The sequence below is a fragment of the Anser anser genome (assembly GCF_964211835.1).
Source record: "Anser anser genome assembly, chromosome: 4".
In the NCBI taxonomy this organism is placed as follows: Eukaryota; Metazoa; Chordata; class Aves; order Anseriformes; family Anatidae; genus Anser; species Anser anser.
Genome location: NC_139724.1, coordinates 41137671 through 41161443, shown reverse-complemented (window position 1 = coordinate 41161443; position 23773 = coordinate 41137671). Strand labels below are relative to the sequence as shown.

At 37.5% G+C, this 23773-nt stretch overlaps 2 long non-coding RNA genes across 4 annotated transcripts; one reads left to right on the top strand and one right to left on the bottom strand.

Annotated features, from left to right (window-relative positions):
* Positions 1-1912: 1912 nt before the first annotated feature.
* LOC310898468 lies at positions 1913-10686 on the bottom strand. 3 transcript variants are annotated; one of them, XR_014583319.1, is made up of 3 exons: positions 6500-10686; positions 5060-5131; positions 1913-4669 (listed from the first exon to the last, which is right to left on the bottom strand). It is a non-coding gene; the product is annotated as an uncharacterized lncRNA (long non-coding RNA). The 3 variants fall into 3 exon arrangements; XR_014583318.1 differs by having other exon boundaries at positions 1913-5131; XR_014583320.1 differs by having other exon boundaries at positions 1913-5131; positions 9232-10686.
* Positions 10687-19071: 8385 nt separating this feature from the next.
* On the top strand, positions 19072-22958 carry LOC310898469. The gene is made up of 3 exons (XR_014583321.1): positions 19072-19183; positions 20363-20429; positions 21950-22958. It is a non-coding gene; the product is annotated as an uncharacterized lncRNA (long non-coding RNA).
* The last annotated feature ends 815 nt before the right edge of the window (positions 22959-23773 follow it).

The window sequence follows — 23773 nt, the reverse complement described above, 5'->3', positions numbered from 1 at the left end:
CCAGCCAGGCTGTGCTGATATTCCTGTGCTCCATCTAGGATATCTGTCACGTGCCCTCACACTCCCATCACTGCTTTAAACATTGCCTTGTGTAGACCGAGTGTTTTGCCAGTACCAGTTCTGCCTAGAGAGATGCTTGCAAAGCAATGGGTGTATACATATTAAAATATGTAGATTTAATTCAACATGAAGAGCTGATAAATGGAATATTTTTGAAATGGGAAGTATGAAGCTTAATGCTTCTATGTGATCTCTCGTTAATGTCTTTGTTTTAATTTTTGTTGTTGCTGCTCTAAAACTATATTTAATATTTACTTAAAAAAGAACAGGAGTGACTCCTAATGATTTGATCTAGATTTTTGTCACTTGGGCCTGGGTGATGCTGCTAAAAACAAAATGAGATGCTAGAGAACATAGATTTTAAATTTCTGTTTTGTCTTTTACTACGTGTACCTTTTGTTGATGGAGAAAAGATAAGAAGAGAAAGATCCAAAGGCTTTTATAAAAAAAATTTAAAGAGCCTGCATACTAAGCATAATCAGAAAGTACACTCTGAGACAGTTTTGTATGTTTTATGTATTAACCCACCATCTGCCTTTCATGGAAAAAAAAAAAAAAGGTACAGAAAGCTTTTATTTATTAAACAAAACAAAACATGTTTTATATTGGCATAGTAATTTGAGGAAAGACGCAGCATTAAATGCATAAAGCACCTTAGACAAATATTACTTCAGAATTTTCAGAAGCCTTCAAACTTTACTTGGTACAAACAAATGAACAACAACAACAAAAATATGGAATAAATAGAACTGCATGGAAACTCCTTCTCAAGTTCAACCAATTTCTTCCTTTATACCTGTTTCACAGGATATGGAGGAGGGGTTTTTATTTGTTTGTTTTACTGCTGAATAAAACTACCCTGGAAAGTTTAGAGAAAAAAATAATCTAAGGTAAATGTTCCAGGATCCCTTGAAATGAATATAAACAAAATAGCCCTATTTTGGTGTACAAATTTGCTTCCTTCTAAGTCTTCTACCTGTAAGCTTTGAGTTGCTGAATGCTCAAAGGACCTTCAGAACAACCAAGCCCAAGTGAAGAAGTTGTAGGGATACATATGACCCCATGTGGTAGGCTAGAAAAGCAAAGTGTAGTGTTGTAGAGTTTCCAGTTCCAATGTCAATATATATCTATATGTATCCATGACATTAAATATTTCAGTAGCAGCAAAATCACAGTTTTACTTTATGTATAATAAAAGTTTCCTGAAAGTTTTAATTTCAGTTTACTGTTTGCTGTAGCTTCCATGGGGTGATCACTGTTCTAGCTTCCAGAGGTAACAGGGACAGTAATGGATGCACTGTTGTAGCAGAGGAGAAGTGACCATATTTAGCATATTCTCATGTATGAGGATGAAACAAATGTAGAAATAAGCTGTTGTGAAAAGAGACAAGAAGATTATGTATCAAAAAAGTGAGCAGTCAGTAAAGTCAGTTAGGATGTTGTGACAACTGGCTAAGTGTTGTGAAATGTGGGCAGACAAAGAAGACAGAATTAGGGATTCATTGGTAACTGGTACTGTTAATAAGGAACTGTCATTAAGGTCCAGAGTACGATCTGATAGTGGAGGAAGCTATTCATATAGCTCATCATACTCAGTTCATTAGCAAACAAAACACTGCTCCAGGGAACTGCTAAGAGGGTGGACATGTTTTCTTAACAGTCAGAAAAACAGAAAAGAATGTGTTGCATAAAGATAATGGAGGTAACAATGGAATGTGTGTGTAGCATAAAAACAAGCGTGCTTACATCCACACAGCAGAAAGGCGAAAAAGTCCAGCACATACGAGAACATGTAGAAAGCAAGGGGCTGTTTGTTAGTGTTAGCGTTCATGAAGACACATAATCCACAAAGTGATTATATGAAGGTGCTTTATTAGGCGCCGGAAGTTAGGGGCATGCCTGCCCAAATCTAACTTCGTCTGATTTGTTTTCTTAGTTCTCTTTTATCTCCTAAGATACTACATATGCATTAGGTTTCACAACTCATCTATGCATATTCATTTCCTAGCTCCACCTAGCCTCGCTTCGTATGCTAATTATCTTATCAGTCCTTCTGCGCTTGCGTATCACTCTCTGGTGGTCGTCCGGGTGGTCGTTGGGATGAAGTAAGATGTCTTCATCAGAGTTGAACTTTTTAACCTTTCCTTTTCACGCATGCTCTCTGAGCCCTTGGTCTCAGTCCAAACCGCAAGGTTGGTTTGACCCAGTTCCCAGAGTCCAAGAAGCCCCAGTTATCTAGACGTCTTGCAAATTGAGCATTCTTTTAATCCTCCTTACTCCTCATCATGAATTGGTGCATTCTCATGTTACCCTTGCACATATATTTTGTATCTTCCAAGCGCAGCCTCGGAACAGTACATCGCAAATGTAACATACTAAACAATGTTGTATTATTTCTTCTTCTATTACTAACATTTCCCCCCTTTGAAAGCATTTCACTCCTTTCAAGGAGGGCAAATGCTTTCACTAACTAACTAAAATATTTTACACTCAGTGCTCACCAATAATATAACCACGGAAAATTACATCATTAAGAATCAAGGAAATTACAAAGATTAGGATTGTCACAACATTTCATAAGTCCACCACTTCTGCTTTATGTTACATTCGCTCTTTTGGTTGGGTTCACTTGATCTGAAACTGATCTTGTCTATTCGGTTTTCATTCCATTTCACCTCCTGGGTTCCTCAGATTCTTTCTCTGAAATCCAAAGTTGTTAGATGCCGGTGGAGGATATTGAGGATGTGGTTCCATTTACCGAGCAATAGTTTGCATCACTGTCCGGTTCCAGGTTGTCTTCCTTAGAATCAGACTTTTCAGCATTATAAATGTTAACCAAATTAGTACCCCTACAATCACCAATATAATTATTGTCTCCAGTAAGGACTTAACCCAGTTACTAATATTCCATCCACTAAAAATTTTATCCAACCAGCTTGTTGTCATATCTTTCTCTTCCTGTTCTGCATCTTGTTCCACTCGAGCCAGTTGTTCTATGTCATGTTCTACATCAATAGTCACATTTGGAATGTGGATGCAGCAATGATCAATACGATCTTTTAGAAATCCACATACTCCATGTTCCTTTAATAACAGTGTATCTAATGCCAATCGATTTTGTAGCACCATTTTAGTTGTAGATTGTAGTTGGATATTAAGGTCTCTAAAGCCTTCTTTTGTGGCTCTCGCAAGCCTACTCACTTGTCCTGTAAGTTTATAAATCATTTCCCTATTTCGATAAGTAGCTACCTTTGCAAATAGAGATTCTAATGCCCAATTGAATTTTACTCCATCCGAGGGTTCATGCCATATATCTTCATCTGCCCCTTCTTCTAAACTTCTTTTTGCCCTACTAATTTGTAGGGTTTCCAACTTTCCCTTAAAAGGAGACTTTTTCGATATTGGACGCAGCGTGGGGAGGGAGTCCTAGAGTTATTTCTTTTACTTCCCCATCTATCGGTGGGTGTGCAGTCCAAGTTCCATTACTGGCTGCCCATACAAATTGTCCTGGACTTTTTATGGTACTATAGCTACAATCCACTGCGACTTGACTAGCCTGGCTATTTCTTTCCGAATTGTACTTAATTCCTCGGCAAGCACATCCTGCCCTAAGAGCTATCAATACCGGAAGTAAGTGCTCAACATCTTCATTATTACTGTCGCAAGTATATTTCTTCTCACAAGTCCACCAAGCTACCTTTGTTGACTCTTGTCTACCACTACTATCAACCCGGCTTACTGTATAAAACTGATCAGTTCCATTCTGCTTTCCCTGCCATTTAATACACCATGATGTATTCCCTCCATACTGGAATTTCTGCAATAAACTTACTGTCCAATCACTATCCCACCCTTTCATTCCTTTTGGCTTATTTTTCTCTTGACATTCCCAAACAATCTTTTCTCTAACTCCTTCTACTACACATAGTTCGTCGTAATAACACTGTCCCACATTCTTAAATCTGCCTATCGTTATGAAATGGTAGTTCTTCTTCTTTTCACATTCAGACCTTGATGTTGGGGGCTCAGTTTCCTATAGTATTGTGTAACATTTATCCTCTCTAAAACTTTCACTTCTTTACATTGAATTGTTTCATTTCCTTTTACTTGGGGCAGTGGGGAGGTTATTATACCCCACTCAAGCGGGTCCCCTGTTGCTTTTGGAATGGGCAAACAAGCAGTAATTCTATCAGTTCCTTTCATTATGGCAAAATCTTTAATCAATCCTACCAGTAAATTCTCTGATGGTTGCCTGTGTGGGATCTGTACCACTTGTGTCCATGGTACCTGGCCCTCTCTTTTTCTTCTAGATCCTTTTCAGTGGGCTACCAATATTCCTTTATCCAATTTCGGATATACCAATATCTCTCTTATCCCGTAATCTGTGCTATTTTCATGTGTTACCACGCACCGGTAATTTCCTTTGTTGACTTTAGTAACACTAAACAGGGTTCAGGTGGTAGCTCCTCTCAGTTGTTGGCCCAATTCTATGGTTTTACTTACGTACGCCTTCCCCTTCCATCCAGCCTTCAATCCTGTATTGTCCCTGGTTGTGTCTACGTATATTTCCTGGCTCTGTCCGGAGTCACTTATTTTTTTCCCAGACCACCTGTAGAGAGCTAATTGTTATTGGTTTATCGTTGTGCATTCCACATTCCAAAGTAACATTTTCTCCTCTGAATATTTCCTCTTTCTTATATTTTTCTGGTATTTCTAGGAACCCAATTACAAGGTATTTACACAAAACAATTACTGTTATCGTTACTGTTGTTAAGAACCCCAACATTGTATGGTTATACGTGCTTCATCTGTAGTTTTGTATCTCCGATTGCTCGCACTGACCAAAATTCAGGAACCTTTTTCACCCGAGTATAATGAATCCAAGCATCCACCCCTTCTACCTTTACAGCTGTAAAAGTAGTCAATAATACTTGATAAGGTCCAGCCCACCGTTCTCTCAGGGGTTCTTCATTCCAGTTTTTAATGTACACTTGGTCACCTGGCTGAATGTCGTGGACAGGATTTTCCAGTGCCAACGGTCGGTTCCACACCAGAACACTTCGAAGTTGAGCTAAACTTTTACCAAGAGACAATACATAATTATAAACATCCTGGTTCCCTGTTATATGCATATTAGGATTTGGTTCTGGGGATTCATAAGGCTTTCCATATGTAATCTCATATGGGCTTACTGACATTCCACTCCTTGGCTTTATCCTTATTCTCAGTAAAGCTATAGGCAAAGCTTGTGGCCATTGTATTTTGGCTTCCTGGCAGATTTTACTGATCTGTCCCTTTAGAGTTTGGTTCATCCTTTCTACCTGTCCACTAGATTGGGGTCTCCATGCAGTATGTAAATTCCAAGAAATTCCTAATAGCCGACTTACGTCTTTAACCACAGATGAAACAAAGTGCGGCCCCCTATCCGAGGATATTCCTAATGGTACCCCAAACCTCGGAATAGTTTTCCATTATGTAACCATTTTACTGTCTCTTTAGCTTGATTGGTGCGACAGGGAAGGGCTTCTGGCCATCTGAAAAAGGTGTCAACCCCTACTAACAAATACCTATATCCCCTAGTCCTAGGTAACTCTACAAAATCAACTTGCCAGTAATCTCCTGGTTCTATTCCTACTCTAACTCTTCCCATTTCAGCATGTTTTCTTGCTACTGGATTATTTTTCAGACAAATCTCACACTTTGACATTACTGATTTTGCCATTGTTAACATATGTGTAGAGATAATGCTACGTTTTAAAATGTTACCATTGCCTCTGCACCCCAGTGACACTCGTTATGTCTTGTCTGAAGTATTTCTCGCATCACCAAGGGGGGTATTACTACCTGGCCCATAGCAGTTACATACCGTCCATCAGAGTTCTTTCGGGCCTTTAGGAGATGTGCTAATTTCTCATCCTCTGGTGAATATCTTGGTTCCTTGGGAAGATTAAGACAAGTGGGGCCTACCTTGAGTGGTACCAAAGCCATTACATTCCACACCTCCCGAGCAATTTGTCGAGCTGCTCGATCTGCCAGCCGATTCCCTTCTGATATTTTTGAGGTTCCTCCTTGATCAGCTTTACAGTGCATAATAGCCACTTGTTTTGGTTTTTGTACCGCATTTATCAAATTTAACACCTCCTCTTGATAGCTTATATTGGCTCCTTGTGAGGACAACAGCCCTCTTTCTTTCCATAATGTTCCATGAACATGGACTACTCCAAAAGCATACTTTGAATCTGTCCAAATATTTACCATCTTCCCTTTACTCAGTTCCAGTGCTCGAGGTAGGGCTATCAGTTCCACTCGCTGTGCTGATGTTTCAGGTGGTAAAGGTTTTGCTTCGATTACTGTCTTCAGGGTTGTTACTGCATACCCTGCATATCGTGTTCCATTCTCCGCAAAACTACTACCATCAGTAAAAAGTTTCCAGTCATACCTTTCAAGGGGTACATCCTTCAAATCCTCGCGGCTGGCATGGGTATGTTCGATTATTTCCACACAATTGTGTTCCAACGGTCCTTCTTCTGGAACAGTTCCTAGAAATACTGCTGAATTTAACAGGTTAGTTGTTTTCAAGGTTACGTCATCTTGTTCAGTTAGTATTGCCTGATATTTCATCATTCGGCTGGGTGATAACCAGTGGCCCCCCTTTTGTTCTAAAACAGTTGTTACCATATGTGGTACAAAAACTTCAATATGTTTTCCCATTTGAAGGCAAATAATTTTCTACTATCTTTATCAAGAGGTATGCAAAAGAAGGCATCCTTTAAATCTATCACAGTAAACCATTTATATATCTCTCTCACAGATGTTAACAATGTATAAGGATTAGCCACTACTGGGTGAATGTCCTTTGTTATTTCATTTATTGCTCTAAGATCTTGTACCAATCTATACTCACCATTCGGCTTCCTTACTGGAAAAATTGGAGTATTGTATTCCGATTTACATTCTTCCAGAATCTGATGTTTGAGAAATCTGTCAATAATTTTCACTGTCCCCTGCCTAGCTTCTATCTTAAGTGGATATTGTTTGATTCGAACAGGTTTGGCTCCTTCCTTTAATTCCACCTTTACCGGTTGTGCCAGTTTCGACTTCCCTGGTACATCTGTTTCCCATACTGTTGGTATAACTGCATTTTCTACTTCTCTTGGAATATTAACAAAGGGTTTATCTTTGATCATTAGGATTTGTCCTACTTTGGACTCAGGTACCTTCATTATTAATTCTCCATCCTCAAAGGTTATTGTTGCATCTAATTTAGCTAATAGATCCCGTCCCAAGAGTGGAATCGGGCATTCTGGTACATACAAGAATTCATGGGTTAGTTCCTTACCCCCAAAACGCAAATCAAGGGGTTGTAAGAATGGCCGTCCCTCCTCCTTCCCTGTGGCTCCAATTATTGTAGTTGTCTTAGTTCCCAATCGTCCTTTTAAACTATTTAACACTGAATATGTTGCTCCTATTACATTTACAGACTAATTAACACAGAGAAAGAAGCTCCTGTAACCAACAACAACAAAAAATTCAAGCCTCTCTCTTCGTTTCCTAGCTTTATTTCAACTAGTGGACCTGCTAGGGTAGATGCCCCAGGTCCCCGTCATTTCTGACTGTTGTAAGTTTATCCTGCAGCCTAAGACAAATTCTTTCTGATATCAGGGGCCGATTGCCCTAGAAAGAGGCTAGCCAATTGCCTCTGTTTGTTTTCTGAAGCCAGGTCCAAATTTTCTGTCTTTTTTTTTTTTTTTTTTTCCATTGCATTTCAAAGTTGGTCCAAAAATTCAAAAATTCCATAGGGTTTTCTTTTGGACCTTGTTGGAACAGATTCTCAATTCCCAATTTAACCAGATTTTGGTATTTACATAATTTCCGGGGTGGTAAGGGTCTCGGGGGGGGGGGGGGGTCGGTCAGGGGAATGCAGTGGTTGAAAGTTCCCTGAGCGGTCCCATTGGCAATCTGAGCTCACACAGGAACTCAGGTTGTTTTAAGAGTTAGCTGCTTTTCTGTTTCCATGACAACTCTCTCCCGGACCCATCACGGTCCCCCTGCCCCAGAGGGCTCACACCACGATTTAGAGATCTCAGCCTCGGGTTGAGACGGAACTATTAACATTCCTACATCCTCTTCCCCTGCTCATTCAACTTCAAACAGCTCTGTTAAATACTACATGCCACACAGCCTTTAACACCTTCAACAACCCTTTTAACACTTCCTTTATCTTCTTCCAGCCTGTACTTTTCTAATGCCAACACCAAAGGCTCAGTCAGGGACCAACTTAATTCCATACCTTTTCCCTCCAAGATGCTGAAACAACATATCAGTATACAACATTTCATCCTATTTTCCTTCTCTCCTCACAAACAACATTAATTGCAAGACACTGTTATAGTCGATTGATCCATAAAGCGGCCATTTAGTTTATATAGTGGCCACAATTGATTGCAATACTTAGTGGAAATCCTCTCGCTTTCCGCGCCCCCCCCCCCACTCCCCCTTCCGACAATATCCTTGCACTGTGCCAATATACACCCAAGGAGGCTTTCTTTAAAACGTCTTTGTTTTGGATATTACCCATTTCCTTGATTTCCCATTCCCTTTTATTTATTTATATTAATTACTGTCCCTTGTTTCAATTTCCACGCAAACCTTTTTATTGCAGGTTTTTACTATGTTTTCCTAGTCTTCTCAAATGTCCCAATTCTCTGGGATTAAACTCCACATACAAACTTCACTATTTCAGATTATTAATGACCCCCGTTCCAATCGTAAATCCACAGGACTTCGGAAAAACACCTGAAGCACTCAGCCTTCCATCTTCTAGACAAACAATACCACCTTTTCCACAAAATTTACATTTCAACAAGGCCGAATTTCAAGCCGAATGCTAATTTTTCTCATGCACTTTGTTAGTAAGCCTACACAAAACAAGGAATCACTCCTGTCTATCCATCAAGACGGGGGTTTAAAAGGTACTGAGGCCTAAATAAATTCGCTCTCCCCCTTCTTACCAAATTCCCAGGGCTCAGGCCCGAACCACCAAAGAAGTGGCTCTCTGTTCTACCGCTTTGATAATCAGTCAGCCCCCCTCCCCCGATACTTGGGAAACCGACCAAACACCACCGCAAATATACTGAAACTTTTAAACTGTTATTTAGATAATGCTCCCACCTTCCTCCTTGTCACACTCAAAACATTTAAGAACGAAATAGGATTGCAAGATGCACCGCCGGGCCCGTGTATTGGGCACCACCAATCAGCATTTGGATAAAGCAGCACTTCTTTTCGGTCTGTCATGCGCTTCGTTCGTCTCCGGCCGCTCCCCTCGCGGAGAATACGGAACCGCGGATCGGAACTCCGCACTCGCTTCGCAGCGATGCTGCGTCTCACTCACAACACAATCACGCAATCACACAGAGAGGCCCCTTGCACTCTCGCTCACAAAATAACATTAATTGTAAGATAGTATTGTACTGTAAGGTTCCGTTTTCTGGCCAACTTTCTTGATCTTCTAGTTCATACTGTGGCCACCAAACATTACAGTAATCAACCAGTTTACCCTTTCGTAACTCCTGCCCGAAACACCCCTCCTTCCAGTGTGCTAGTAAACAGCCCAAAGGGGAGGATCGCGGTACCGAAGCATTACCGCCCAGAATACTTTTAAGTTTTTCCATTATCAGCTATAGCTTTTACCGAACCGAACCAGATGCTGAGCCTGCAGCAAAACCAGACCACTGATGCCGAACCTGCAGCGCTTTCGCGACTGTCTGACGGACGGCGCCTAGGCTTACCACGGGAATTCCCTAGCCCAACCGTGCGTGGCTTTCGCCGCGTCTGACCGGCAGGCTCCCAGACCAGATCGGTACCGATTACCAGAAAGCACCTTTTTCTTACCCTTTCAGAGGTACGTTGTGAGCAGCGGGGGTCGGTCGCGGCCGATGGCTCCCCGAGAAACTCCTCGGTGCCGGCTGGAGCGTGATCAGTTCGCGAGCCGCCTCAGCAGTGCCCACGAGGTCCCTTCGTGGTCGCCAAAATGTTAGCGTTCATGAAGACACATAATCCACAAAGTGATTATATGAAGGTGCTTTATTAGGCGCCGGAAGTTAGGGGCATGCCTGCCCAAATCTAACTTCGTCTGATTTGTTTTCTTAGTTCTCTTTTATCTCCTAAGATACTACATATGCATTAGGTTTCACAACTCATCTATGCATATTCATTTCCTAGCTCCACCTAGCCTCGCTTCGTATGCTAATTATCTTATCAGTCCTTCTGCGCTTGCGTATCACTCTCTGGTGGTCGTCCGGGTGGTCGTTGGGATGAAGTAAGATGTCTTCATCAGAGTTGAACTTTTTAACCTTTCCTTTTCACGCATGCTCTCTGAGCCCTTGGTCTCAGTCCAAACCGCAAGGTTGGTTTGACCCAGTTCCCAGAGTCCAAGAAGCCCCAGTTATCTAGACGTCTTGCAAATTGAGCATTCTTTTAATCCTCCTTACTCCTCATCATGAATTGGTGCATTCTCATGTTACCCTTGCACATATATTTTGTATCTTCCAAGCGCAGCCTCGGAACAGTACATCGCAAATGTAACATACTAAACAATGTTGTATTATTTCTTCTTCTATTACTAACATTAGCATCAAAAGACTGGGAAAAAATAATGAGCACTCAAAAATGATAAATTATACATGAATATTTTGTATGAGTCTATAGCAATTGCCTGGCAATGTGAACCAGCTGTGCTTTCAAAGCATACTTGCAGAAAAGTTCTGGGTTAGGTTGTGAAGCACTGTTCCTCCACTTCCCTGAATGCCTGCCAGTAGTAGGTCTGCAGTGAAGAGCCTGGTTCTGGAGTTCCTGGTTTCTGGATCTCTGTCCTGGCCTCATGTGTGCTGACCACCAGTTCTCCCAGTATTTATATATTTATATATTCTCAGAGGGAAAGAGGTCATGGTGTGAATGACCCTGGGCTTTCAGGGTGGACTGTGGTGTGCAGTTGCCTTGCTTTTTAGCTGGAGGTGGTGGGCATGCGGAGAGACAAACAAGAGAAGAGGTTTAATGGAGTTCTTCTGCTTCCAAGCCTGCTCATTGTGGCTTCAAGGTGCTGGAAAAAAGGTCACAGGAGCACATTTGGCTTCCTAAGAAGTCCCCAGTTATAATAAGGTACAGAAACCCAACATTCGTAATGATTTTGGTTTTAGCTGAAAAGAAATGAAGGCTACCTTATTATTTGTTTGGGTAGGTATTTCTGAATTGTTTAGTATCTGTGTGTGTGTTAACACTGCAAAGGCACTATTTAGTTAATTATGCTTAGTTTCTGTGAATTCCCTATATTGTATATTTGTGTCTTGAGTCAGATGACTGCATAGTAGGTGGCTGACAAAATCAGCAGGAGCTGGATTCTTGTCATTAAATGTTAAAGTATCAGAATGTGTTACATAGGTGTACAAACTACACAGGTACAAAGAATAGGTCATAATCCCATTTCTTGTGTTTAACCAATATCCTTATTTGCATCAAATGGTTGAAATCACAGGTAGTGCTATAATGATGGCAATCTGTTAATGGTAGTTTACATAGAGTTTTGTTTCTTAAAATAGATGGTAAATTATTTAAATTAGTCACAACAGCTGAGATTAAGGCAGGGACCTATGAGGTTGCATTGGATTTGTGTAGAAAGAAAACTCATGACAACTCAAAGTAACTATAGCTTTCCTAGAGGACAGCTTGCTATTTGTATTTCTTCACTCATTGTTTTAGAGTTTAGAAATCGCCACCAAAAGTGCCCTCCAGTGCTGAGACCCCATGACAGATATTTGAAACAGAATAAAGCCGAGTTACACAATTAATCACTGTTAACATCATCATCAGCAGATGGTTAGGAGTTGCCTTGTTTGACTGTTAAAGTTTCTTAACAAAAATATATCTGTTTGGGCAAAATTTTTATTACTGGTCATTGGCCTTATTCACCCTTCTACTGTTCACGTTTAAATTGCTATTTGCTATTCTGAAGTGAAAAAAAAAAAATCACTTGTAAAGTATGGAAACCCTAATCATTGTTCTCCATTACACTGTGGATGCTATTCAGCGTGTAAATGTTATAAAGGGAATAATTATACAATTTATATTCTTTCTGGATCCAAATTAGCAGGTGCTTTGAGGTAAAACGTGAATGAATTTCCCATAACCAGACTGAAGTCACAAACAAGATAGATAAAAAAGTGCCTGCGGTTATCTTCAAATGAAGTTATATTAGAATTGTGTCCAATATTCTTTATTACAAGGTGAAGACACTCAGAGCAAATAAAGTGATGTGATTTTCTCTATAGCCTTTGTTCAAGTTTTGCTTTGTAGTATTATTTATATTTATATTTTTCAATAAAAAAATAACTTTTGGAAATGGTATTTTAAACTGTTTATAGCCTTTATTTCCTAACAGAGCTATTCCACATTTTCAAAATACAAGGTCTAGGGTATGATTGGTTTGGTTTGGTTTTAGTAGCTAGAAGTACGTATGTATGTCCAAACAGCATCATATTGTTATTGACTATTTCATAATCAAGAAAAATTATTGATTTACAAAATGCAGCGAGCTGATAGTGAATTACTTTGAGGAATTACTATTTCTCTGTTAGAAACTCTACTATAAAAACATGCTTTTATATGATGAAAAGATGCACAGTGTATTATTTTCCATACCAGATGTATTTTTTTTCAAAATTTTTGAAAATATTTTTTGTTATAAACTTTGTTTTAATTGTATACAAAAGTTTAAAATATGCTTGGGACAAATTCTGCTGATTTAGTTTCATAAACCTGCTTGAAATGAATGAGCTAGATGCTTACCAAATACAATATTGAAATAAAGTGAACATGAAATATATTGCAAATGCCAACGCTTTCCACCTGAAATTAACAGAGACATTAATTAAAATCAGATTAGATGTGAATATATTATACATCCTGTGATCTCCATGCAAAATTATTTGGGAAAAAAAAAATAATAATAAAGTACTTACAAGCATTTAGTATGCTTGTGTTTTCTTGTTCTGAGCATTTAGTAAACCCAGAACATTATTCTAGGCAAAGGCAAAATAGTTTAGACAGCTCTTCCTCAAAAATAAATAAATAAATTAATTAATTAAGAACATGAGAACATAGGAGGTTCTCTCTGAAAGTGATAATACGTGTTAGCAAAAAGAGTAACACTGATGTGCCAGTAGTGATAGACTCTTCCCCACTTGGGTGCTTATATGAGAAATGCTAACATTCTTGAGGCTGGCCATGATATTTGATCTTACTGGTAAAAATGGTTTGGCATCTCAAAGGGCAAGGAAATAGAGGAAAAAATGTTTAGCTCATGGACTAATTTTGTACAAGTTAGCATGGGACCAGAGGCGCGTCCTCACAGTTTCTGATATAATCTGATGCTTTTCTTTCTTTACTTTGCCCACTGACAGTGAAGCACTGTATTTTAGTTCACTGATTTTTTTTCTTTTCCTTTGGATTTCTAAGTTTTTCTGACTTCCAGTAAAAACATAGACTTTTTTTAAATATCTCTGATTAAACAGTATTTTTCATACAGTTTTGCATTATATATTTGAGTTCACCTTAAAAAATAAAAAGATAGGAACGGTCTCTCTCAAATTTTACTCAGGATCTTATCCTGACCTAATTTAAGTGGACGGAAAATGTGTTTGAAGAAATATACTTTAGTGCTATGTCTACAAGAAAGGTCTACTTCATATAACGATATGAACTAAAGCACCACATTTTAGTTCTTTAATGTAAAGTCACAGTGGAAGTGGAATATATAAAACAACATAAATCCGAGCAACAGGTTCTAAAGTGCTTTGGTTTTGTTTGTTTTCATGTGATATTCATGCCAAATCTCTAGAGATAAAGTGAGATCTGGTATGACAAAGACAAAGTTTTAGAACTTTAGTTAGAATGCATTAATTACCACAAGTTTAACCTGTTCTTTTTTTTTTTTTTTTTCATAGTGTAGCTGTGTTTAAGAATTTTCTAGTTTTGTGATGATGTTGGAACACATTTATTGACCCTGCTCTCTTTAACAAAGAGAGAAAAACAAACACAAAAATCCTTTTTTTTTTTTTTTTTTTTTTTTTTTACTGATGCTTAAAATGGCTCTTTTGTTTTTATTTTTTTTCTGGAAAAGCTTGAGTTATAATTCTTCAAGACTTGAAGCTTTTTATTCTGACTTCTGTATGAATATTTACTTTTCAGTTTGACACTATGCAGCATTTACCAGAACACCATGAACGTTACACTGTGCATGTCTGCAGCAGTTATTCAAATGTGCATTTGTCTAACAGCAACAGGAGATATTCTGTTCTCCTTCTGTAAACTTTTGATAATTTATTTTTACAATCCATGAAACTCAAAACTAGGATTTTCACCAGTTTCTAAGGAACATTCTCCTGATAAATAGAAAACTGTTACCTGTCTTAAGTCATATGCAATCATATGACCAATCTACAATTTCAGATATACTTAGCATTCTTACTATCTGTTTATCTTTGGTGTTGCTTTCATGGCTTAATGTATGTTTGAGGAAGGCAAGGAAGTAGGGGGAACAAGGAGGAAAATCATTGTTTGAATAAAGAAGCTTTGGTATATTGAAAAGAAAAATAAGTTTTGTAGAATTCTACACGATTTCTTTGTTGAATTGTACAGCACTAAAATGGGTATTAGCTTAAAGCATAAGGTAAATACAAAAGTATAAATATAGAATTTCATTGCTTGATTCATTGATTTCCATTGATTGAGAGACAAATTCTTCAAGATGGCGAATGTGTATTATAAAAGAAGAAATATCATGCTTCTAAGCAAGAAAATGGAGCCCAAAATTACGACGAATTTTATGATCACACCTGATCACACTCTTGCCACACCTTAGCCACAAAGTAGGTGTGTTGAAAATGAAATCAAGACTGACATACTTCAGTCTTTATTATATGCAAGAACAGGTTGACATGAAATAGCCAACAGAATCAATTGAACCAATAGCCAGTGCATTTAAAGTTCTGTTTTGAAAGGCACTGAAAAAAAAAAAAAAGGATAATGAAAGCGAATAACAGCATTGAAAAATATGACTTTTTTCTGTGGTTTCTTTATGTATTTCATCTGCTTACTTTGCAGATGTTTATTGGTACTATTTACATGTATGTTCACTACAAAGGAAAACTCCATTTTAATTGAAATTTATATATATTTTCAAGACAGAGTATTTGTGTTAAAAGAAGTCAGAGGATATGTTGAGATGCTGCGGTGATTGGCAGCAGCATAAACCACAAGATAGATGCCATTCCTTCGCCTTTCTTAGCCTGTAATAGTCTTGCAAGCTATTTTGTCATCTCATCTCATTCTGCTGTTCGCAAGCATGTTGTGCGAAGAAGGCATGCCAAAATGAAAGGAGAAATGTAGGCTGTAAAATGTGTACATACCATTATGGTATTTTTCCTAGATAGTTCATCTAGCAACAGAAAAACACTCTTGAACTGTCTTGTCAAAAAGGAATGGGTTTAAAAACACATTGGGTCAGAATTCAGTGTCACATAACATTTGAAATTATGTTTCATTGCTTAGAAATAGTTTTCAGTTGTACTTTTCTTTCTAGACAAAGATTCAAGAATGTCTTCACACTTTCATATATAATGGTGTCTACATGCTTACTAAATTTTCATTACTTCAAGTGTTCACATGTTATGTAAAGTTTCCATTTAAATTTTCTCTTTCTCACCTCATTTGATAAACTTCTACAACATTACTTTCTTTTAGATGATACCTGTTTGAACGTGGGGGGAAATTATTGCTACAAATTGACTAAAAATCATAATTCTTACTATGTTTTCTATACTTGGCTGTATTTTTTCAGTAAGTACGCCTGTAGTCCTTTGAAAATCCTGATGTCCTTGTAAAATACGCATATCTTAGGAAAGTGGAAATGAAGAGAAATCCTTCATATTAATTCCTCTTTGAAGTCTGATCTCCTTGTTAATTTTTGTGTACTGTCTAGCAGAAAATATTTTGCCTTTTTGACTGTAAAACAGGATATTTGTATAGTTGGTGAAAGCGCATATTAATTCTTGTCTTCCCGGTGAAATTAAGCTGGTCTGATTTTGAGGAGTTTGAATATTTTGTTACTCTGAGTGACTGTCCACTTGCTTCTTGCAGAGTCAGGGAGAGTGGTCAAGGAAGGGAAGGAGCTCAGAGCTGCACTGTTCACCACTGCTAGTGTGGTAGCTCTGAGTGATTTTTTTTTTTTCCTGACATATATCCAGTTCCCTTGTTTATAGTACCTTTCAGTTTGGAGGTTTTGTGTCTGCATCGACCAAAACAAAACATACATTAAGGTTCATTTATAGTTTCAGGTGAAAAATTAACAAATAAAATGCCCAAAACAATTAGTAATACTCATGGTTTACTTTTTCACATACTGTAAAGATAGATTTAATAGTAACAGAAGATCCAAAGACAATGGCAACAAGCACTTTTTCCCTGAGGGCTGTGACACAGAACATGTCTGTTATTATTAAGATCTAGATGTAACCCGTGCATCTGTTAATCTTCTTGTGTGTGCCATAGCAGGTTATTTGTAACGGAAGGCTGAGTCAAAGACTTTTTCTTATAATAATCTTCCATGAATACAGGCTAGTCTATTTATTATTATATTTTGTTTTTGAAATGGAGAGGTTTTGTACATTTACGTGACCTTTCATTTAGATAAACAGTTGTGCTCTTTTGCTGGCTCTTTGTGCTTCCCAGTTCCTAAGAGAATTTACTCAAAGTGAAGCAGCGTGCTTAATGCCTCTAAGATGCATCCTTTAAAATTCATTTTACTAACTTTTAATGAAATGCATCACAGGTATCTGAAAGGGGGGGGGAGGGTCATGAGCAACAAACCACAATCTTTCAACATATTTTGCATTCCATTCAGGCATATGTTTGGCCTCAAGACATGTTAAGTGGATGGATTTGATTCTCTTTTGGTTTCCCTGCAACTTAAACTGGATAGATGAGAGAAGTTCAGCAGGAAATTAGCTAAATAGAGGAGATAGATAGCAAAAGAAAAATGCTGGAGAATATTGCAGTATGTAAATCTAAGACTAGATGTATTTTTCTTACCAATTTACTGTGTAAGTTCTACTAAAATGTGGATATGGCAATAGCTTGTCTCTAAAAGGATGTGATAACTATCAGGAAATAAGAATACTTCTAATGATGGATGTGATTTTATTTCATATGTTTATAAATCTATGACTAGAGTCTAAGCTTTGACTAGCCTCACTGAACAGGATCTGAAAGTCGTTTCTTTCATTTTGTAGTGTACTGGTTATGTTGTTTGATTGCAAAATGTATTTTATTGCCTTAACAAAAAGCAACAGTATTAAAAAGTAAGTTGAATCTGACAGTTGTTTGGCAGGCCCAGGGCAAAATCTGAAGCATCTTAATTAATTTCCCCAACTCAGTTATTGCAATCTCTTAAAATTGCACTGTCTACATTAGGCACCCACTGTGCCAGTACAGAAAATGAAGATGGTTAAGTACCTCAGAACAATAATCCAAAAATCCCACGTGAGATGTAGAATAAATCAGCTGGGAGAAGCAGGCACAGGCCTCTGTGCCTGATCACTGGTCTCTGTGAACCTGAGATGTGCAACCCTATAGCCAGTCATTGACTATCTTCATCCATCTGGGAGCAGGACACGAGGGCTGTTCACACGCTACTTGTTCTGTTGCAGTGGCTGACTGAGGTGGCCTCATCCTTACTAAAGAAACACCACAGGAAAATCAACAGCAATGAAAACAAACAAACAAAAAAACTTTGTTTTAAGTGTTATTAGAAAACATTTTGATCAATGATTCAAGACAAAGGAGATCTGACTTTTTACCTCTGCAGGAGGTAAGGACCAAATTTCTTTTTCTTCTTTCAACTTGCAAATGATCAAATGCAGACGATTAAAATGACAGTCTATTTTTTATATGATATTTATGATTAACAGCTATTTGTTATTTTAAACTTTCAAAATATTTTTGATACAACTCTCTTGGTAAATTTTATTTATATAATAGCAGTAATAGAGATACCTGAAAGACAAATTAAAATATACCTATATAGGGTGAGAAGAGACTTACTTTTTTGGTGCAACAGCCAAGAATGGCACTCCGACCATGAACACTGCCAGCAGAGCCCATCTGTTAAGCAACAGAGTAAATCAGATGCTGCAAGTTTCCAGTGATCTCAGGAAAGGAAAGCACCGAGAAAAGTCAAATAGAGGAAGGAAGGTCACTGTCACCTCAGTGGTCTAACAGAGCTGTTTCTCTCTGTAACCTGCTCATATGCTTGTCCTCTAACTCGCAGCACTGTGATTGCTCAGTCCACTCAAAATGGACCCAATCTTTGTGTCCCTGGCTGTGTCTGGTTAGATTTCCAGAACTCCACAGGCAATGTACTCCAGGGTGCAAATGTGACACTCCGTTGGAGCATGGTTCTTGAAAGATTTTGGTGTCAAGAGACCTTCTGAATGCTTGCTTTTCACATTGGGACCCTAACAAGGAGCTTTAGGTCTTTAGTTTGGTTACTTGGCCAGAAATGAGTCAGAAAAAAAAAAAAAGTAGAAATTACATCTTGAGCACAGATATATTACTTCACAGGCATACAAGAGGTCTTTGAAGGCACAAGTCCTGAAGAAACATTCATTCCAACAGTCCCATTTCTCTTATTAATCCAGGCTTTATCACTTTCAGAGTGATTGCCTCCTGTGTATACAATGAGTATTTATATGTAATTTTATGTGAGTGATGACTGACGATTCATGCTCGTTTGACTTTTCAGTCTCTCTCTCTCTCAATTTTGTTGTTTCTATTATCCAGTTGCTTCGACAGTGTAAGCCCTCTGTAAAGTATTCACATTCCATTAGTCACTATGTGAGGTATGATTAACATCAGTGATTTAACTGGTCTCAATAGCTTCTCAGTTGCAGGTGTTCAGTGAGGAGCCACATTTTGCCGTCGCCTGTCCTGAAAAACATGGGAATCTCTGACTGCTGCTTGGGAAGTCGCAAGGGCACCCATCATAAAGGGGAATTTATAATATACACAGGTATGTTCTATTCTGTTACACCATTTTTTGTAGAAATATAACCACTACTTACAGTTGCTGATGTGCATAAGACTTTATTTCAGGCAAGGGCATACGGAGAAGGTGTTGGGCAGGAGATATGCTACTGTTGTCTACCACGTTGCCTTGCTTCTGGTACACCTTTGTAGCTCTGATGTGACTCAAACCATTTCAGTACATGTTAAGACAATGTCGCACTTTTTGTAATGTAAAATTGCATGTTGGAACCTGTAATCAGACACAAGATGGCAAACTTTTTAGGTGTTTTACAGAGCTTCATTTGGGAGACTCCAATTGCTATGCAGTTGTTTTATAGGTACACCACTTATCCCCCAACACACACATACAATGTCAAAAGCACACAGGATTTTGCATTGTCAAGATTTTATTAGCAGACTATGTAAGCTTTTCCTGGCACACACTCCAGTTTGTTAATTGTCATGAAAAGTTGTGGACCAAAATAGCTTCTTTATTAAAAGAAAAATAATAAAAAATAATAATAATAATAAAAGAGCCCTGCTTGATGAAGTCACAGAAAAGAACTAAGCAGAAAATTTCAGTGCGCAAAAAAGAATGAACAGAAACTAATAAATGTGTAATTCCCCCAATGCAGTGCATATCTGAGCTTCAAGAAATCTTGGAGTTACATTTAGAATTAGATTCCTTACTTTAATACCTATCAAATTTCAAAAGCTATATTAGTGCCTTTTGTATGAAAAATACTAATGAGAAAAAATACGATGCATATGTGGTCTCCCCAATGGTGAAAAAGGTAATAATGCAGTAGAGCCCTTTTCTATTGAATAGTCTGACACAGTAAATGTTTCTAAACCCCTGGATACCTTTATTTAACGTTTTTTTCCGTGTCTTTCAATAGAAAAAAAAATCCTATTGCATATTATGAACAATGATTTTACAAATCCTATTCTAGAGGACATATCATCCTATGCATTCATAACCTTCTAATTCTCTTTGCATAATAAGACCATAATTTGCAATTGCATCAAGCAAAACATAAAAGTTATAATGTGAGTATGTATATATATGTTATTTGTGCAATGAAGCATGCATCTTTAGTTTTCACTGCAAAATATGTGGATTTTTTTTTCTTCTGTTGCATGTCTTTCTCTTTCCATCATGAACTGTGCTGACATGTGGCAGTCCTGGACTGGGTTCTCAGAAAATGGTTACTGGAAAGAAATGGTGCATCTAGAATATGGAGATTTCTGTAAGTTGCTTTGGATGTAAACTTAGTTTTGCTAATTCATTTGAACTGACTTGACAAGCTGTTGTTTTGTTCAAATCTCAAAAATATGACCTGCTTTTTACAGAAACTACAAAACTGTAGTTTTTAGTTGATTAAATTGAATTATTAGAATGAATTGTTTTCTGTGAATTGTTTCCTGTGAATACTGTGACTACTTTAGGAAACCTGGCTGTCTAGTTTCAGCCTAGCTGAAGGGACCACAAATGTCAGAGCTCAGTTCTGCATCTCTCTGGCACATTTATTTTTACCTATGATGAGAGCCCACAGCACAGAGTAAAGTACAGTTGTCAAATGTCTGGCAGAATACCAACTGTCTTTACCTTCCTTTTGCTTTTTTTATAAAAAGTGGAAACTTTATTTAGTCCGCAAAATGCGTATTGGTCCCATACTGCTTGTGTATCTTGAGCATATCAGCATCAAATGCTAAATTAATATGGAGGGACTATCAAAATTCCACACTACCTGTTTCTGCCTTAAGGGCATCATGTTTTGTAAGGCTTTTTTAATTCAGTAAATGCACAGTATAAACATACAGTATCAAATATAATGCAAAGTCAGATTTTGCAGAGAGAGTAGAAATTCAGTTACTAGCCACACTTGTCATAGTTAACCACTCTAGAACTTTGCAGTTCAGCACACCTGCCATTTGTCTATCTGCCTACTAAGAGTAATTTTCAGCTATTTCTCAGGAATATGTACACAGTATGCATTTAGAAAATTGCTAATGGAATGAGGTTCAAGCTCTTACAGTTTAACATTGAGCTTATTATTACGGCATTTATAAGAAATTTAGAAATTGTCTAAACCTAGATGATCTGGAGCAGCTGCTTGCATGTGTCTGGCAATAATAAAAGTTCGAGATTGTGTACGATTATGCGAAAGGGGCTTAAGTAAATTAAAAGGGAAATCAGAAAAGAATTGCTTAGACTGTATCCGCTATATTGGAGAGTATAAACCTGGATTAGCAGTGTTTGTTACCAGTCTCTGTTCATATTATTTGACATTTTGTTAGAAAATGCTTTTTCAGTCTTACATCACTTAAATAATCATTTCATGATGAGATATTGAAGGATATTGTAGAAAAAGATGAATACTTGAAATCTTTTCAGAAAGCAAATGGATTTCCAAATTTTTCAAAGAGCTGAAAAAGTTTCTGTTAAGTAAGTAATTTTAATATATTACGGTAAGATGGGAGAAGTTAAATGCTTATAACTGCATTTAAAATTTGAATAAAAATGCATATAATTCAACCTAGAAAAGTCAAATATTCACTTATATGAAGTATATTTAGATGAATAAAAATGAACATATGTAAAGATTTTTAAGCACTTTTTATTTCTCAGGCGTTTGTTGGGCACCAGCTGATGAGTAAAAACAGAAGGAAAAAGCAAGCAGTGCTGCTCCATTGACAGTATTACTTTCCTGTCTCTTTTCTAGGTGCATGTATTTTGTTCCTCTATACCAATTTCCATCTCTTTTAGGTGGTGTCAATGGCAGTAACACTGATAAGATTATAGAGCAGAGGCTTTTCCTGGAGTGAAAGTTATAACTCTCATATCAATCTATCAAAAAACAACAACAACAACAACAACAACAAAACTTCCTGATCAGGTATCACTCTGCAACTCCCATTCCCAAATGTGTAAAATTCTTTGAGAAAGTGGAGCACGGTCAGTGTGACTGTGTGGGGAAACACTGTATAGACTCTACTACAGCAAATTATGAGGCTCGTATACTTGTGCAGTGTATGATGTTGTATTATAGACTTAGAACTGTCCAGAGTAGCCAAGGTACGCAAGTAGATGCTTGTATGGCAACAGACATTACACAATGCTGAAACACATTTTTGAAGTTCTTTCTCTTGCTAGAGAATCTCTCTAAAAAAAGTCTGAATGCTGCTAGTTCTGTACCTTTTTTTATTAGAAATGGTTGCAAACAGGAGCTTTGTGCGTTTCCAGCTTGCAGAACTGGAGTGCCCAGCTTGATGCCTACCCTGCCTTGGCTTGGGTTCATGCTTATAAACGTGACGCCAGTAAGAGCACTCCCATCAATGTATCCACCCATAGCAGCTTCTGAGAAACCTTCAAGATCTTAGGGATTTGCTTATTTTCATAGCTGATTTTCACATTTTGATGGGCTGCAATAAATTCCTTGCCTTGCAGCATGGCTTATGTAGAGCGATAGCTTTACCATCTAGTAGTTTTTGCATGTATAACAACGAATCTTGAAGAAAAGACTGTGGGGCAATGCATATGGCTCCATAACCATAACACCTTTAAACATAAATATCCATGGAGAAAATCACTAAATCCCCCAAATACTTTCTTACTTTGCAAAATACCTAGCAAATACATGTGCCAATGGCTCATTATCTGTTTGTGGCTTTTATTTTGCTATTAAAATTAAAACCAGAATGGCTTTTGGTAGTAGTAAAGATTTTTTAATACACTTATTTTACATCAACATACTTCTGTATTCTGAATCATATCATCGTGCTCCCTTGGTCCAAGCAGTTCTAGCTGAGGGCGTAAAGACTATCAGCTTGTGTCTTCCTAGTGCATAAGACTGATCAAAGTAAACCATTAATCAAATAGATATGAAAATTAGAAATAATAATATGAGGTGTTAGATAACACAATCTGCATGCAATAGCAGCTTGATCTCTCAGGAAATTAAAATAATTTAACAAAAAGGCCATATTTAACAGACTGCATGATGAAATTAAGAACAAAAATCTAGCCTATTAATCATGCAAGAAATTGCAATTAAATTATGTTTGTTAATTTCATAGTGAAGAGTTTTTAAATTAAATCATTAACCATTTGCTTGAGTCTTCAATTGTATGCAATTATAATTCAGATATGAATGAAATGACATTTTAAGGGGTAAAAAAAACATTTTCTATTCAGTTTATTCCATTTTCCATAAATCTATCTTTGAAAAAAATATGAGCCACAGATCCCAAATTCTATATCCGCTTGTCTCTAATGGTGTTCTTGTTTTGGTTCCTTTAGTCTTTTGTATCTCATTTACCCAAAACAACATGGTAGTGTTATCTTATTCAGTATGCTTTTATTTCAAACATAGAAAAGTTATGCTTATGATAGAAGTATTTGAATTGTCTGTGTATATCTGGAAATAGGAGTTTTAACATGAATGGAAGACAGAATGCTGTGTTTGTAAAGGTAATTGGTAGTTTGGAGCTATATCTCACAAGTTCATCAGCACTTTTTAAGGCATCAAGTTTACTTTTCAACTTTGTCACTACAACCTGAACATTGCAAACATATATAAGCTGGAAACCA